A 6,949-nucleotide genomic window follows, 5' to 3' on the forward strand; every position below is an offset into this window, starting at 1 on the left:
CTAGATGACCATTTTGGAAAACATACTTCCACTTTGAGTTTAACCATGATTTTTGGATATAGTTTCATGTTCATAAGAAAAATCATTTTCCCATAAGAACAACTTTTAAATCAAAGTTTATCATAGTTTTTAATTATCCAAACCAAAACAGCCCCCGGTTTCACTACGATGGCGTATATCCGATTTTATGGTGTTCATCGTGTTTCCAGGTTTTAAATCATTAAGTTAGCATATCATATAGATATATAACATGTGTTTAGTTGATTTTAAAAGTCAAGTTAGAAGGATTAACTTTTGTTTGCGAACAAGTTTAGAATTAACTAAACTATCTTTTAGTGATTACAAGTTTAAACCTTCGAATAAGATAGCTTTATATGTATGAATCGAATGATGTTATGAACATCATTATTACCTCAAGTTTTCTGAATAAAACCATTGGAAATGAAAAAAATGGATCTAGCTTCAAAGGATCCTTGGATGGCTTGAAAGTTCTTGAAACAGAATCATGACACGAAAACAGTTCAAGTAAGATTTTCACTCGAAATAAGATTGTTATAGTTGTAGAAATTGAATCAAAGTTTGAATATGAATATTACCTTGAATTATAAAGATAACCTACTATAAATAACAAAGGTTCCTTGATCTTAGATGATTACTTGGAATGGATTAGAAAGCTTGGAAGTAGACTTGCAAACTTGGAAGTATTCTTGATTTTTATGAAACTATACTTATGGAATTTATGAAGAACACTTAGAATTTGAAGATAGAACTTGAGAGAGATCACTTAGATGAAGAAAATTGAAGAATGAAAGTGTTTGTAGGTATTTTTGGTCGTTGGTATATGGATTAGATATAAAGGATGAGTAATTTTGTTTTCATGTAAATAAGTCATGAATGATTACTCATATTTTTGTAATTTTATGAGATATTTCATGCTAGTTGCCAAATGATGGTTCCCACATGTGTTAAGTGACTCACATGGGCTGCTAAGAGCTGATCATTGGAGTATATATACCAATAGTACATAAATCTAAAAGCTGTGTATTGTACGAGTACGAATACGGGTGCATACGAGTAGAATTGTTGATGAAACTGAACTAGGATGTAATTGTAAGCATTTTTGTTAAGTAGAAGTATTTTGATATGTGTCTTGAAGTCTTTCAAAAGTGTAAGAATACATATCAAAACACAACATGTATATACATTCTAATGGAGTCGTTAAGTCTTCGTTAGTCGTTACATGTAAGTGTTGTTTTGAAACCTTTAAGTTAACGATCTCAATTAATGTTGTTAACCCAATGTTTATTATATCAAATGAGATGTTAAATTATTATATTATCATGATATTATGATGTATGAATATCTCTTAATATGATATATACATTAAAATATCGTTACAACGATAATCGTTACATATAAGTCTCGTTTCGTAATTCTTGGGTTAGTAGTCTTGTTTTTACATATGTAGTTCATTGTTAACACACTTAATGATATATTTAAATATCATTTGATCATGTTAAATATAGTGCATCAATATCTTAATATGATACATATGTATTTAGTAGACGTTATCATAACGATAATCGTTATATATATCATTTCGAGTTTCTTAACTTAGTAATCTCATTTCTTATGTATATCACACATTGTTAATATATTTATTGTGATACTTACTCATCATAATCTTATGTCAACCATATATATATGTCTATATATATACCACAACATGTAGTTTTTACAATTTTGTAACATTCGTGAATCGCCGGTCAACATGGGTGATCAATTGTCTATATGAAACTTATTTCATTTAATCAAGTCTTAACAAGTTTGATTGCTTAACACGTTGAAAACATTTAGTCATGTAAATATCAATCTCAATTAATATATATATAAACATGGAAAAGTTCGGGTCACTACAGTACCTACCCGTTAAATAAATTTCATCCCGAAATTTTAAGCTGTTGAAGGTGTTGACGAATCTTCTGGAAATAGATGCAGGTATTTCTTCTTCATCTGACCTTCATGCTCCCAGGTGAACTCGGGACCTCTACGAGCATTCCATCGAATCTTAACAATCGGTATCTTGTTTTGCTTAAGTCTCTTAACCTCACGATCCATTATTTCGACGGGTTCTTCAATGAATTGAAGTTTTTCATTGATTTGGATTTCGTTCAACGGAATAGTGAGATCTTCTTTAGCAAAATATTTCTTCAAATTTGAGACGTGGAAAGTGTTATGTACATCCGCGAGTTGTTGAGGTAGCTCCAGTTGGTAAGCTACTGGTCTGACACGATCTATAATCTTGAATGGTCCAATGTACCTTGGATTTAGTTTCCCCCGTTTACCAAATCGAACAACGCCTTTCCAAGGTGAAACCTTAAGCATGACCATTTCTCGAATTTCAAACTCTATATCTTTTCTTTTACTGTCCGCGTAGCTCTTTTGTCGACTCTGGGCGATTTTCAATCGTTGTTGAATTTAAATGATTTTCTCGGTAGTTTCTTGTATTATCTCCGGACCCGTAATCTGTCTATCCCCCACTTCATTCCAACAAATCAGAGACCTTCACTTTCTACCATAAAGTGCCTCAAACGGCGCCATCTCAATACTAGAATGATAACTGTTGTTGTAGGAAAATTCTGCTAACGGTAGGTGTCGATCCCAACTGTTTCCGAAATCAATAACACATGCTCGTAGCATGTCTTTAAGCGTTTGTATCGTCCTTTCGCTCTGCCCATCAGTTTGTGGATGATAGGCAGTACTCATGTCTAGACGAGTTCCTAATGCTTGCTGTAATGTCTGCCAGAATCTTGAAATAAATCTGCCATCCCTATCAGAGATAATAGAGATTGGTATTCCATGTCTGGAGACGACTTCCTTCAAATACAGTCGTGCTAACTTCTCCATCTTTTCATCTTCTCTTATTGGCAGGAAGTGTGCTGATTTGGTGAGACGATCAACTATTACCCAAATAGTATCAAAACCACTTGCAGTCCTTGGCAATTTACTGATGAAATCCATGGTAATGTTTTCCCATTTCTATTCCGGGATTTCGGGTTGTTGAAGTAGACCTGATGGTTTCTGATGCTCCGCTTTGACCTTAGAACACGTCAAACATTCTTCTACGTATTTAGCAACATCGGCTTTCATACCTGGCCACTAAAAATGTTTCTTGAGATCCTTGTACATCTTCCCCGTTCCAGGATGTATTGAGTATCTGATTTTATGAGCTTCTCTAAGTACCATTTCTCTTATATCTCCAAATTTTGGTACCCAAATTCTTTCAGCCCTATACCGGGTTCCATCTTCCCGAATATTAAGATGCTTCTCCGATCCTTTGGGTATTTCATCCTTTAAATTTTCCTCTTTTAAAACTCCTTGTTGCGCCTCCTTTATTTGAGTAGTAAGGTTAGTGTGAATCATTATATTCATAGCTTTTACTCGAATGGGTTCTCTGTCCTTTCTGCTCAAGGCGTTGGCTACCACATTTGCCTTCCCCGGGTGGTAACGAATCTCAAAGTCATAATCATTCAACAATTCAATCCACCTACGCTGCCTCATATTCAGTTGTTTCTGATTAAATATGTGTTGAAGACTTTTGTGGTCGGTATATATAATACTTTTGACCCCATATAAGTAGTGCCTCCAAGTCTTTAATGCAAAAACAACCGCGCCTAATTCCAAATCATGCGTCGTATAATTCTGTTCGTGAATCTTCAATTGTCTAGACGCATAAGCAATTACTTTCGTTCGTTGCATTAATACACAACCGAGACCTTGCTTTGAGGCGTCACAATATATCAAAAAATCATCATTCCCTTCAGGTAATGACAATATAGGTGCCGTAGTTAACTTTTTCTTTAACAATTGAAACGCTTTCTCTTGCTCATCTTTCCATTCAAATTTCTTCCCTTTATGCGTTAATGCAGTTAAGGGTTTTGCTATTCTGGAAAAGTCTTGGATGACCTTCTGTAGTAACCAGCTAGTCCTAAAAACTAGCGTATGTGTTTTGGAGTTTTCGAGATTTCCCACTTTTCAACGGTTTCGATCTTTGTCGGGTCCACCTGGATACCTTCTTTGTTCACTATGTGACCAAGGAATTGAACCTCTTCCAACCAAAATGCACACTTTGAAAATTTAGCGTACAATTTTTCTTTCCTCAATACTTCTAGCACTTTTCTCAAATGTTCTTCGTGCTCTTGATCATTCTTTGAGTAAATAAGTATGTCATCGATGAAAACAATGACAAACTTGTCAAGATATGGCCCACACACTCGGTTCATAAGGTCCATGAACACAGCTGGTGCGTTAGTCAATCCAAATGGCATAACCATAAACTCGTAATGACCATAACGCGTCCTAAAAGCAGTTTTTGGAATATCATCCTCCTTTACTCGCATTTGATGATATCCAGAACGTAAATCGATCTTCGAATAAACAGACGAGCCTTGTAGTTGATCAAATAAGTCGTCGATTCTCGGTAGTGGGTAGCGGTTCTTGATGGTAAGTTTGTTCAACTCTCGGTAGTCGATACACAACCTGAATGTACCATCTTTCTTCTTTACAAACAGAACAGGAGCTCCCCATGGTGATGTACTTGGTCGAATGAAACCACGCTCTAAAAGTTTCTGTAACTGACTTTGTAATTCTTTCATTTCGCTGGGTGCGAGTCTGTATGGAGCACGAGCTATTGGTGCAGCTCCTGGTACAAGGTCTATTTGAAATTCAACAGATCGATGTGGGGGTAATCCCGGTAATTCTTTCGGAAATACATCGGGAAATTCTTTTGCGACGGGAACATCACTTATGCTCTTTTCTTCAGTTTGTACTTTCTCGACGTGTGCTAGAACAGCATAGCAACCTTTTCTTATTAGTTTTTGTGGCTTCAAATTACTAATAAGATGTAGCTTCATGTTGCCCTTTTCTCCGTACACCATTAAGGGTTCTCCTTCTTCTCGTACAATGCGAATTGCATTTTTGTAACATACGATCTCTGCTTTCATCTTCTTTAGCCAATCCATGCCAACTATTACATCAAAACTCCCTAACTCTACTGGTATCAAATCAATCTTAAATATTTCGCTACCCAGTTTAATTTCTCAATTCCGGCATATATAATCTGCTGAAATTAATTTACCGTTTGCTAATTCGAGTAAAAATTTACTATCCAACGGCGTCAATGGTTAACTTAATTTAGCACAAAAATCTCTAATCATATAGCTTCTATCCGCACCCGAATCAAATAAAACGTAAGCAGATTTATCGTCAATAAGAAACGTACCCGTAACAAGCTCCGGGTCTTTCTGTGCCTCTGCCGCATTAATATTGAAAACTCTTCCGCGGCCTTGTCCATTCGTGTTCTCCTGGTTCGGGCAATTTCTAATAATGTGGCCCGGTTTTCCACATTTATAAAAAACTACATTGGCATAACTTGCTCCGACACTACTTGCTCCGCCATTACGCGTTTCGACACCATTTGTTCCTGTCGTTCTGTTAACCCCTGGTCTGTAGACCTCACACTTCGCCGCGCTATGACCATTTCTTTTACACTTGTTGCAAAATTTGGTGCAAAACCCCGAGTGATACTTTTCACACCTTTGGCATAGCTGCTTCTGATTGTTGTTGTTGTTGCGGTTGTTATTGTTGTTGGGATAATTGTTGTAGTTGTTGTTGTTGTTGTTGTGTCATTTGTTGTAGTTGCGATTGATGTTGCGATTGTTGGGATAGTTGTTGTTGTTTTGGTGACTCTTATCACCATTTTTCTCCCACTTTCTTTTGACTAACTTCACGTTGGCCTCTTCGGCCGCCTGTTCTTTAATTCTTCCCTCAATCTGGTTCACTAGTTTGTGAGCCATTCTACATGTCTTTTGTATGGAGGCAGGCTCGTGTGAACTTATATCTTCTTGGATTCTCTCCGGTAACCCTTTCACAAACGCGTCGATCTTCTCTTCCTCATCTTCGAACGCTCTCGGACACAATAGGCACAATTCTGTAAATCGTCTTTCGTACGAAGTAATATCGAATCCCTGTGTTCATAACCCTCTAAGTACTTGAATGCTGACCACGGTAGCGCGTAAGCAGCATCTTGTCCCACTTGCTCTAGATAGGTATTCCACCATGTTAACGCAATACCTGTGAAGGTATGCGTAGCGTACTTCACTTTGTCTCCTTCAGTACACTTACTTATGGCAAACACTGATTCGACTTTCTCGGTCCACCGTTTCAATCCAATTGGTCCTTCGATTCCATCAAATTTCAAAGGTTTGCAGGCAGTGAATTCTTTGTATGAGCATCCTACACGATTTCTTGCGCTGTTAGCTGCATTGCTAGATTCAGAGTTATTGTTGGTATGTAGCGCGGCCTGTACTGCGGCTATGTTTGAAGCAAGAAAGGCACGAAATTCCTCTTCGCTCATATTCAAGGTTTGTCGAGTAGTCGGTGCCATTTCCTTCAAAATAGTCAAATGAAACAATTTAATCATACAGAATATTAAGAGTAGTCAATAGTATCTCGTAGCATAATATGAACTCATTTATAAAAGCTTTTTCTTCATATTAGCATTTTATAATTTTAAATTCGGGTACTACCTACCCGTTAAGTTCATACTTAGTAGCTAATATACAATTCAACTACTACAATTCCATATGAAAAACTGATTATAATAATATATTACATACAAATATTCTTCAAACTTACAACTTCGCTATATTACATATAACATGAAATATAGTACACTATGATACATGACAGTTTTGAAGATAAATCTAGTTAATACACAAGTTGTTCAGCAAAGGAAATAAAGACACGTAATTCATAAGTCCAGAAACAAGTCATGCATTCTAGTTTTACTAAGATGACTCTCCATCCTTGGTCTTGTGGAAAATAACCGTTATGACCATTAGCTAGGCAGCATGTTGTAATATTGTCAAAAGGACGAGGGTTTCGTAAT

This window comes from Rutidosis leptorrhynchoides, chromosome 5, assembly GCF_046630445.1.
Source record: "Rutidosis leptorrhynchoides isolate AG116_Rl617_1_P2 chromosome 5, CSIRO_AGI_Rlap_v1, whole genome shotgun sequence".
Classification (NCBI taxonomy): domain Eukaryota; kingdom Viridiplantae; phylum Streptophyta; class Magnoliopsida; order Asterales; family Asteraceae; genus Rutidosis; species Rutidosis leptorrhynchoides.